Source organism: Odocoileus virginianus, chromosome 2 (genome assembly GCF_023699985.2).
Source record: "Odocoileus virginianus isolate 20LAN1187 ecotype Illinois chromosome 2, Ovbor_1.2, whole genome shotgun sequence".
NCBI lineage: Eukaryota > Metazoa > Chordata > Mammalia > Artiodactyla > Cervidae > Odocoileus > Odocoileus virginianus.
Genome location: NC_069675.1, coordinates 36600086 through 36612111, shown reverse-complemented (window position 1 = coordinate 36612111; position 12026 = coordinate 36600086). Strand labels below are relative to the sequence as shown.

Below are 12026 nucleotides of genomic sequence, written 5' to 3'. Positions count from 1 at the left end.
TGGAATGGGTTGCCATTTCCTACCCCAGGGGATCTTCCCGGCCCGAGGACCGAACTCACATCTCTTGCGCCTCTTGCATTGTGCCACCTGGGAAGCCCCTGCATAGGTTATATATACTTCTGGCTTCCCTGGTAGCTCAGCTGGTAAAGAATCCACCTGCAAGGCAGGAGACCCTGGTTCAATTTCTGGGTGAGGAAGATTCTCTGGAGAATGGATAGGCTACCCACCCCAGTATTCCCTGGTGGCTCAGTCAGTAAAAGAATCCCCCTGCAATGTGGGAGGCCTGGGTTGGGAAGACCCCCTGGAGGAGGGCATGGCAACCCAATCTAGTATGCCTGGATAATCCCCATGGACAGAGGAGCCTGGCAGGCTGCAATCCATGGAGTTGCAAAGAGTCGGACACAACTGAGTGACTAAGCACACACAATAATATATTCTACAAATATTTTATACATTATAATTTATATATTTATATAATTTAAATATAATCTATGATAAAATAATAATATATTTTGTGTATATATATTTTTTGGACCTACAGAAGCCATTAACTGCAAACAAGATGGTTTCCCTTTCATCCCAACACCTAGTCCTATTCACAAATCATAAACGCATGAAAAGGGTTGATAAAGTGTCACTGATGCAATCCCTTTTCTTCTTTTTAATAGTAAAATACAGATAAAACGCACCATTTTGGAGTGTACAATTCAGTGGCGTTTAGTATATTACAATATTATGCAAATATCACTAGTACCTAGTTTTGTAACATGTCCATCACTCAAAAATAAAGTCCATACCCATTAGCAGTCACTCATTATTCCCCCTTCCCACAAGCTTTGGTGGGAGTTACCACCTGTCTACTTTCTATCTCTCCAAATTTGCCTATTCTAGATGATTCATCCAACTAGAATCATACAATAGATTTCTGTTTGTGTCTGGCTTCTTTCACTTAGCATAATGTCCTCAAAGTTCAGCCATGTTGTAACATATGTAAGTATTTCACTCCTTTTTATGACTGAGTGATATTCCATTGTATAAATATACCACATTTGTTTATCCATTCATCAGTTGATAGACTATAGTTGATAGGTTGTTTTCACCTGCAGTTTCTTTGTATATGGAGTATCCAAAAGGAAACTGATTACAGTCTAAATCACCCATTTTTAGTTTCATTTTTAACTAAAAGGAAGAGCAAGTGAAAAATAAATTTTATTCACATAAGCAAAATCCTGAAAGAAACTAACACATGAGTCATTTTACGGGTACAATTGTCCTCAGTAAACATAAAAATCTTGTGCTCTCTTCAAACATAATTTGAAATTCAAAATAAAGTAAATATCATCACTGAAAACAAACCAAAGCAGTAAGGCAAAGCTTTGTTTTCAAACTACACATGACTCCCACCTTCCCTCCTCCACGAGAATCACTGATTTAAACCAGCTCCCATGGATAAGAATTATGAAAATAATTCATCATCAGAGTCATTATTATTCAGCAGCAAACATTAATTGAGCAGCTTCTATGGTGGTCTCTTCCAGCATCTAACAGTGTGATGGAACATAGACGAACCAGGGTTTGAGTCTCAATTCGAACATTAACGAGTTATGAGACTTAGCTTCTTGGCACCTTGGTTTCTTTATACATGAAACTAGGATATTGAAACAAGGTGGTTTTTTTTTTCATCTTTAAAAACTATAACTATTCCTTATACCTGAGCTGCACTGAGAGAAAAGGTGGCTTTATTTGCCAAACTTTTTACAACACTTGAGTCTTCTTTGTATGCAGTGGCTGTTGGGAAGCACTGCTGCTGCTGCTGCTGCTGCTAAATCGCTTCAGTCGTGTCTGACTCTGTGCGACCCCAGAGACGGCAGCCCACCAGGCTCCCCCGTCCCTGGGATTCTCCAGGCAAGAACACTGGCGTGGGTTGCCATTTCCTTCTCCAACGCATGAAAGTGAAAAGTGAAAGTGAAGTCGCTTAGTTGCGTCTGACTCTTAGCGACCCCGTGGACTGCAGCCCACCAGGCTCCTCCGTCCATGGGATTTTCCAGGCAAGAGTACTGGAGTGGGTTGCCATTGCCTTCTCCCTTGGGAAGCACTGGACATTGGTAAAAAAGAAAACTAATAGCTCCTACCCCAAAACATGTCTTCAAAATGAGAGTTCATTGCCAGGGACAAGGACATGAGAAATAATCCAGTTTAGCTGTAAATTTTTAAATTACAATTCAAAATAACTTTTTTTGGTTTTCACTGTTAAATTATGCATGTTTTGCTCATTTCTACTGATTCTAACTGAAATATTATTTCTCATGTTAAACTTAAAATGATTTTACTTTGTTTTGCCAGCAAAAAATTCAAGTCATAGGTTCCCACACTTCCAAACATGCTTCCAGAAAAACCACATGTTCTTACTCAGTAAGCCTCAATAATGAAAACTGAACTAGTAATTTCCATCACCAGTCCAATGCCCATACCTAGGTTCTGAAACTTCCATGCTCTCTGACTGGACAGAGGTATTTTCTGATAGCAGTTAGAAAAGACCTCTTGGTTGCTAAGACATCTCAAAAGGAGAATAACTTCCCTTCAAGCTGCCAAATTTCCCTCTTAAAATAGTTTTTTTGACAATAGGCAGACTTCATCTCTTTTAAACATAAAATCTCCCATTACCTACACTTCTTTTTAATAATAATAGGGTTCTAAACTTAGATGCCACCTGGTGAAACCAAGTTATTAACACTTGCTCAACCTACTCTGTGCTTTATGGTGACCTAAATGTGATTCACTTTGCTGTACAATAGAGACTAATACAACACTGTAAAGCAACTATACTCCAATCATAAATAAACAAAACTTTTTTAAAAAGACTTTCAAGGTCACAGTTTATTGAGCAAGAGCACTGTGCCTTGAATGAATGTCTTATGACTTAGATTAGGGCTCTTTTTGTTGGCTATACTCCAAGTTTCAACACCAACAAGCAATCACTTTCCTTCCAAGCTTCTTCCTGCAGTATCCACCCCAAACTGTGGACCAGCTTTGCTGATTACCACAAACAGTTGTCACCACTGCTGTTAACTGCAAAAGGATTGAAATAGCACAGGTACTAACCTGATTCTGATTTACTCTGTTAAACTTTGCTCATTTGTTCTCTAAAAAACCTTCAATGAGGCGAAAAGAATTGTTACACAAAATACTTCTGAACTCTAGAAACTGAAACTCAAGGACCAATCATGTAGACCTTACTATACTTGAGAGCTTAGAAATTTCTAAAAGGAAAAAAGAAAGCCTATTCCTAAAGGTACAAACAGAACTCTCTGCATGGGGGAGCTTTGAGAGCGACAGTAAGGGTGGAAAGGGGTTAGCATTCTCCTCATTCAGAAACTAGACCAAAAGACAATAAGTCCTTCCTCCCATAAGATCAGTGGAAGGTAAGGGGTTAATGAAAGATTACTGCCAGTCCTGATATCAGTTAACATTCATTGGGTGTTTATTGAAGGAGCAAACAACGAACATCATCACCTCATCACCTAAAGCATTCTTGCTTTAGACGTTTGAAATAACATAAGAGATACCATATTTTATTAACAACTCAGCCGACTGTGGGACTTTTGGTTCTTTCACAATGTTTAAGTTGAAATGATCTCCCTGGAGCTTCCTTGGTGGTCCAGTGGTTAAGAATCCACCTTCCAATGCAAGGGACATGGGTTTGATCCCTTGTTCAAGAACTAAGATCCCACATGCTGTGGGGCAACTAAGTCTGTGCACCACAACTGTTAAAGCCCACACACCCTAGAGCCCGTGCTCCACAAGAGAAGCCATCACTATGATGCAGTGCAGAAGCCTCTGCACTGCAACTAGAGAATAAACCCCTACTCACTGCAACTAGAGAAAGCCCAAGGGCACCAACAAAGAGCCCATATGCTGCATTGAGGACCCAGTGCAGCCAAAATAAATACTATGATGACATCACTTACTTACTTAATTCACCTCATCCTCAATTTGAAAAATGACCCTCCCCCCAAAAAAAGTTAGGACTTTTTACTGTGATTTAAAATATATAGAGGGTGGAAATAAGCTAGAAATCAATCCCCATTTTTATCTAAAGAATATAGTTATCTCTACCACTCTGCCTCTACAAGGATGTTGTTTTACTAAATGCAAAGGATGGAAATAGAAAGATTGTTCAATACCCTAAGACCATCTGAACATGACCCAGTGGGATTATTATTTGGGGGGAAGCTTCACAAATACAAGTTTATTGTTGAAACTTGTTTCCATGATTGCAAGCAGTTGCTTATGTTTTGAATGGCCATGTATGCCTCTAACTTTCTAGTTCTTCTTTTAAAATATAGAACAGCTGCTGGCCTACTCATATGTTACACATAAGAAGCCCACAAGGGACAAAGCCTTCCATTAATATGTTGAATTATTTTTAACATATTTGTATTTCTATCCTGACTCATCATCTCAGAGAGAGGGCAAGTTTCCATCTTCCCAGCTGGGGGGAGCACCTGCAAAATACAAATGCAAACTGTGACACATCTGGTACCAAAAAGCCAATCTTGTTTCATCTGGCCAGCAGACTAAAATATCAGGATTGTTGAACAGAAACAAGGCAAAAAGTTAACTGCCATTTATATGTAGTCAACACAGATGTCTATTTAAGCTGTTTATATTATAAGCACATGTGTATGTTAACAGAGCACAGACTCCTTTAATAAGCCAGAGTTGGATTATAAACGCAAGAGAATTTTAAAGCCCTGAATGCAATAATTTGGTTCTTTTTTATCTTCCCACAGAAACTAAATTAATTTCATCAGAATCTCAGCATCCTTTTTAAACAGACACATTTAACACAAATAAGTAATTTTGTTGAATACCAAATTATTTATTTCCTTTAAAAACTGTATTCCATGTTTTTTATTTTAGTGTTTATGTTTCTTAAAGTGACTTAAATCAGGTATCTTGGTTTCTGTGCCCCAGAAGAAGACCCTATCACAGAAATGAGTGTGGGAAGTTTGACAAGTTAACTTAGGAAGCACAGGTGAGAAACTGGGGAAAGTGAGTCAGGGAAGGGAGAGATGCTAATAACTGAGGGTGTAAATGAGTGGGTCTCTTCTATGAGCAAATTAGTACTTAGTTTCTCTGGGGATCCTCTGAGATACAGTGTGGAACTCTCCTCAAAAGCCTCCCACCAGAAGCTGGCTAGACAGACTCCCATCCCTGTGGGAGGGTTGCCCCCAGGGCCCTAATGCCACACACACCCAGTTACAACTACCTGCAGTGGGGTGAGCTCTCTGGAACTGGAGAAAGCCCTCAGGTAGAGGAGGAGAGAGACTAAGGCTTAACACGGGACGTTGTCAGGGAGCCAGGAAACTTCTACTTCAAACCTCAGTAAGCTCTTGCTGCTGAAGCACTGTCTGCCAGGCAGCAGTACCCACACTGCTTGGATTCTGACCACAGAAGTACATGGCCTGATGGTTTCATACCACATAAGCCTTTCCCGAACCTTTTTCTGTTGGGTCTTCATCTTTCTTCCCCCTCTCTTCCTTTCTCTGGCAAAAACTCAAGTTTTCTTCTCCTCTGTGTATCACCCATTTAGCAAATCAGGCCCCAAACATGTTCATTCGATGCAAAGACATGCAAGATATTATGTACAGTGGTATTATACACTTAACACCATGAGCCTGATTGCAGAGTACAAGTCCAACTATAGAGTTTTAGATAAAATTAGTTGCCATTCAAGGATGAATTTTCATGGAAGCTAGTAAAGCTAAAGCTTCAAGGCCTTTCCCTTGCATCATCCTTTCCAAGGCTCTGAAGCTAGAATGTGTCCATGTTATCATATTATTTTTGTAAAATTTTAAAAGTAATACATTTTAGCCAAATGGGTTAGGACTGATCATTCCTCTTCGGTGCCCCCTTTCACACTTCTTGTGTTAGGTAGCACTGGGATGGTCATAAGGATTTTGGGGAATCCAGCTCAGGAAATTGAGTTAGGAAAGTACAGTTAACTTCACCTTAGAGAAATATACCTATATAGTTCACAATCGCTTCTATGTATGTTTAAGTCCAGTTCTTGTCTGGCATAGGAATATCTTCTAAAAATATTCCTACCACCCACCCTCCATGTTGATTTTACCTAACAGCATGCACAGAGATTCAAGGCTAGGGGTCTTATCACAGGTTAATGTGTCCTACGAGAGTCAAACACAACTGAGCAACCAACACTTTCACACAGTATTCAGCACCAGAGTAGGCAGCAGAAGAAAAACAAGTTTTCAAAGAGCCAGAAGCTAATCTATGAAAAATTATCCCAATCATCAGAGATGTAAAATGAAAACCAAAAGATTTGGTTTTTATGCGATACCTTTTCAGGAATATATTTAGTTATGTAACAAGTTGTTGTTCAGCTTCCCAGTCATGTCCAGCTCTTCACAACCCCATGAACTGCAGCATGCCAGGCCTCTCTGTTCCTCACCATCTCCCCAAGTTTGCCCAAGTTCATATCCATTGCATTGGTGATGCCATCCAGCCATCTCATCCTCTGACACCCTCTTCTCCTTCTGCCCTCAATCTTTCCCAGCCTCGGGGACTTTTGCAGAGTCAGCTGTTCGTATCAGATGACCAAAATACTGGAGTTTCAGTTTTAGCATCAGTCCTTCCAACCAGGATTCAGGGTTGATTTCCCTTAAGATTGACTGGTTTGATCTTCTTGCTGTCTAAGAGACTTTCAGGAGTCTTCTCCAGCACCACAGTTTGAAAGAGTCAATTCTTCGGTGTTTCACCTTCTTTACCGTCCAGCTCTCACAACCATACCCGACCACTGGAAAGGCCATAGCCTTGACTGTGCGGACCTTTGTTGTTAGAGTAATGTCTCTGCTTTTCAACACATTGTCTAGGTTTGTCATAGCCTTCTTGCCAAGAAACAACCATTTGATTTCATGGCTCTAGTCACCATCCACAGTGATTTTAGAGCCCAAGAAGAGGAAATCTATAACTACTTGCACCTTTTCCCCTTCTATTCGCCATGAAGTAATGGGGCTGGATGCCATGATCTTAGTTTTTTTAATATTTAGTCTTAAACCAGCTCTTTCACTCTCCTCCTTCACCCTTATCAAGAGGCTCTCTAGTTCCTCTTCATTTTCTGCCATTAGAGTGGTATCATCTGCATATCTGAGGTTGTTGATGTTTCTCCCACCTATCTTGATTCCAGCTTGTAACGCATCCAGCCTGGCATTTCTTATGATGTGTTCAGCATATAGATTAAAAACAGGGTGACAGCAGACAACACTATCATACTCCTTTCTCAATCTTGAACCAATCAGTTGTTTAATATAGGGTTTTAACTACTGCTTCTTGACCCACATACAAACCTTCTCAGGAGACAGGTAGTAAGATGGTCTGGTATCCCCATCTCTTTAAGAGCTTTCCATTTATTATGATCCAAACAGTCAAAGGCTTTGATGTAGTCGATGAAACAGAGGTAGATGTTTTTATGGAATTCCCTAGCTCTCTCTATGATCCAGCAAGTGTTGGTGATTTGATCTCTGGTTCCTCTTCCTTTTCTAAATCAAGCTTGGACATCTGGAAATTCTTAGTTCACATAATGCTGAAGTCTAAGCACGCAAGATTTTAAGCATGACCTTACTAGCATAGGAGATGAGTGCAATTGTCCATTGATTAGCATATTCTTTAGTACTACCCTTCTTGGGAATTGGGATGAGGATTGACCTTTTCCAATCCTGTAGCCAGGTCTTCCAGATTTGCTGACAAATTGAATGCAACACTTTGATGGTATCATCCTTTAGGGTTTTGAATACACTGTTCTTCAATGAACAGTGTGTGTAGCATGTGCAATTATAAATGCACCATATCATGAAAATATTTTTCATATATTTCTATAAGAACTCAATAGAAATTATTCTGACAATGAGAATTGAATTATAATCCCCCCAAATCTATAGTCCCCCCAAAACTGTAATTCGAAATGAAGAAATAAATTTCGAGTAGAAATAATGAACAGATGCTTACATTGATCAAATTAATAAAAAGGAATGAGTCAGGTGAACATGCTGGGATGGAATTTAAGGGTCCTGCTACTTTGATATGGAACACTAACATCAGTAAAGAAAATATAAAATTGATCATTTTACCACCACAACAAGGTCATTGACAACTCATTAGTAAGTGAATGTGGCCATTTCACAGGGTGTTTAACATTAGTTCTTCCACAAGAAAACTAGGAGGGATTTACAGTTGTATATATCTTATATAATAGAAGCTTTCTAGAGGTTTCCAAATTTGACAACAATTTCAAAAATTTGTATGACATTGCCAAGATGGCTCTTGAAACTAAAGAAATTTTTTGTAAACTGTCAATTTAAAATTGTTCTCAACCATTCTAGAAGATTGTGTTATCTTTCTATTCTTTCTATAAGAAAGGACCTACTTGTAGAGTACAGGGAATTCTACTCAGTAGCCTGTAATAACCTAAATTGGAAAGAAATTTTAAAAAGAATAAATACATGTATATTTATAACTGAGTCACTTTGCTGCACACCTGAAACTAACACAACACTGTTAATCAATATATAATAATAACTCCAATATAAAATAATAATAATATATATATAATAATAACTCCAATATAAAATAAAAATTTCAAGAAAAAGAAATGAAGTTACAAAGTTGTGGCCATAGGCAATCAAAAGGTATGTATCCAAAATGTAGGAGGACAAGTATTCCCAAGGATTTCCTGGTAGCTAATTAATAAAAAATATTATTTCCCTAGACTTTGTGATGTTTACTGTCAGCTATTAAATCTCATGATTTGTGATTTGTTATTTTAAATAAGAATTCCCTTTTGTGTCTAATTTTGCATTTATAATTTGTATTCTTTCCCTTAACGTGAGCCTCTAAATAAGTAGGCTTTGCTCAAAGCCTGGATGCATCCCTCATCACATGAAGTAGTCCTGCACCTAGCAGTTATGGGGCTTTTGTGAAAATAGAAAACAGCATTTAATCTGAGCCTTAGAATATTTGCATAAGCAGGGAAAAAAAGGTATAGGAAATAACCCTTTATTTCAAATTTAGCAGCACAATGCATAGGCATCAATTAATCTTGTTAATAGCAACTGTGTATTTAAAAGTTGCTAATTTCTGATTCAGGCTCAAAAGTTGAAAAGTCTCTTTCAACCTCTGGCCTCTATTATGTGTGTTCTTACACTTTGTCTCTTAGAGGTGATTGTCTGCTTTTATTTCCTCCTAAGATCTGTTGATTAGCCATTAAGAGTTTTCCTTGTGGCTCAGCTGGTAAAGAATCCGCCTGCAATGCAGGAGACCTGGGTTCGATCCCTGGGTTGGGAAGATCCCCTGGAGAAGGGAAAGGCTACCCACTCCAGTATTCTGGCCTGGAGAATTCCATGGACTGTATAGTCCATGGGGTGGCAAAGAGTCGGATGTGACTGAGCAACTTTCACTTCAACTTTCACAAAGACCTCAAAGAGATAAACTTCCAAGCCCCTAGTTACATCCCAGCTCCAGGCCTTATATAATAATTCCAGTGTAATTCACTTCAGTAAACATTCACTGGACATCCACTATACACAGGGCACTGTGCTAAGTACTAAGAGAGCAAAGGTAAATATGACATAGTCCTTGGCCTCAAAGAACTTACAACATAATTAGAAAATAAAACACAATAATATTAGTTCAATTTTTTAAAATAGTCACTATTTATTGAGCTTTCAGTCCATTACCTCATTCCTCATATTCATCCAATGAAGAAGGAGTTCCATTTTAAACAATGAAGTTTAGTTCCATTTTACTGATGAAGAAGCAGATTTAATGACTTGTTTAGGGCCAGATGTCAAGCAGGAGCAGGACCAAGACTGGAAACAAGACCTATCTTTCTCTAGAGCCTTAATATGATCTACTGGGAACACAACTGAGAGCATTTAACCCTGACTGGGCGACATCAGAGAAAGCAGAGCTGGTCTGAAAGGTGGAATGAGTTTGTCCCAGTAAAGAAAGGTTATTCCTGCAGAGGGGAATTTACACACAAAGGCAAGGAAGTAAAACACAACAAGGGACGTGTCAAGAAACCTCATAAACCTTGTACTTCCTAAGTTAACCAAGATCCTGACTCCTAATACTGAATAATGTGGTGACAAATCTCACTCCATCCACCAGTTTTTTCATTTTCCCAACCTTTCTTTACATCTCTCCTTATTTTAATCTTTCCACAAGCATGGATACAAAGGCTTTTTAAATACTCTTCCTATTTTTTAGTAAATTTACTAATTGAAGGAAACAAATAATCAAATAATCCCACAAACAAATGTAAAATTGCAACTATGACAGATTCTACCAAAAAGGCAGGTGGTGCTCCAAGAGTCTATAATGGGGGAAATCAAATGACCTACCCAGGCATCCCTTGAAAAATGTTTCCAGAGTTGAGCTATTGGAAATGAGAAGGAGATAACTGAATAAAAAGGGAGGGAAGGGTGTTCAGAAAAGGACCTACGTACACAAGGGCCCTGGGGAGGGAAGAAGTATTTTGTGGGACAGAGTCCAAGGGACTGGAATACCAGTGTAGGTGAAGCTGAAAACATAAGAGGATAGGAGATAAAGCTAGACAGGGTACCACTGAAGAATTTGTGCCTTTATTCTTAGGGCAATGGAAAGCTACTTAAATATTTTAAGCAGGTAAGTAATGTCATCATATTTGCACTTTGGAAAAACTCCCTTTGATCTTCAGTTAAACTGGAAAGGAGTCAGAATGGATTTTTTTACACACTACCATGTGCTTACTCCTTGGAAGTAAAGCTATAACAAACCAAGAGAGCATATTAAAAAGCAGAGACATCACTTCACTAACAAAGGTCTGCATAGTCGAAGCTATGGTTTTTCCAGCAGTCATGTGAGAGTTGGACCATAAAAAAAGTTTGAGCGCCAAAGAGCTGGTGCTTTTAAACTGTGGTCGTGGAGAAGACTCTTGAGAGTCCCATGGACTGCAAGGAGATCAAACTAGTCAATCCTACAGGAAATCAACCCTGAATATTCATTGGAAGGACTGATGCTGAAGTGGAAGCTCTAATACTTTGGCCACCTGATGGGAAGAGCTGACTCACTGGAAAAGACCCAGAGTCTGGGAAAGATTGAGGGCATGAGGAGAAGGGGGCGACAGAGGATGAGATGGTTGGATGGTATCACCGATTCAATGGACATGAGTTTGAGCAAACTCAAGGAGATAGTGAAGGGCAGCAAAGCCTGGTGTGCTGCAGGGCATGGGGTGGCAAAGAGTCAGACACAACTGAGTGACTGAACAACAACAACAATGTGAAAAATAGATAGCTAGTGGGAACTTGCTGTATAGTACAGGGAGCTCGGCTTGGTGCTCTGACAACCTAGATGGGTGGGGAGGGGTGGGAGAGGGGAGGGAGGCCTACAAGGGAGGGTAGATATATACACACACACATATATATGTATATATATACACATACAGCTGATACCCTTCACTGTACAGCAGAAAGTAACATTATGAAGCAATTATACTCCAATTTTTTTAAAAATAGAACTAAAGAAAAAAAAAGAAGAAGACTATACAAGCAGCCCAGAAAAAAATGATATGCTAACTTGGACAAAATAATTGGTGGAGAGCATGAAGAGAAATGAACAGATTGTACATGGGAGACAAAATTAAGGACTTAATGATAGGTTGGATGTGGAGACGAAGGGAGAAGGACTTGTTGGAAATAAGCCTAGGTTTCTGGTAGCCCAATAGGCAGATAATTGTTTCTAAGAGGAGATTCAGGAATCAAGCTTCTTCCATTTGGGGGCTCTGCTGCCTGCAACTGATGGCTTCCAAGGTCCCTGAGGTCATCTACATCAAGAGGTAGATCAATAGCAGATTGAAAATGAGAACTTTTTATGGAGCAGGACTGGAAATGGCTTACACCACTCTGCTATATTCCTTTGGCCACACTTGTGAGGAAAGTTGGGAAGTAGTCTATCTAGCTGTGCATACA

General features: G+C 39.3%; 1 long non-coding RNA gene across 2 annotated transcripts in view; it reads right to left on the bottom strand.

Moving 5' to 3' along the window:
* LOC110147518 (uncharacterized) overlaps positions 1 to 12026 on the bottom strand; it is a 445714-nt gene that overhangs the window by 258660 nt on the left and 175028 nt on the right. The gene's annotated exons all lie outside the window — the stretch shown is intronic.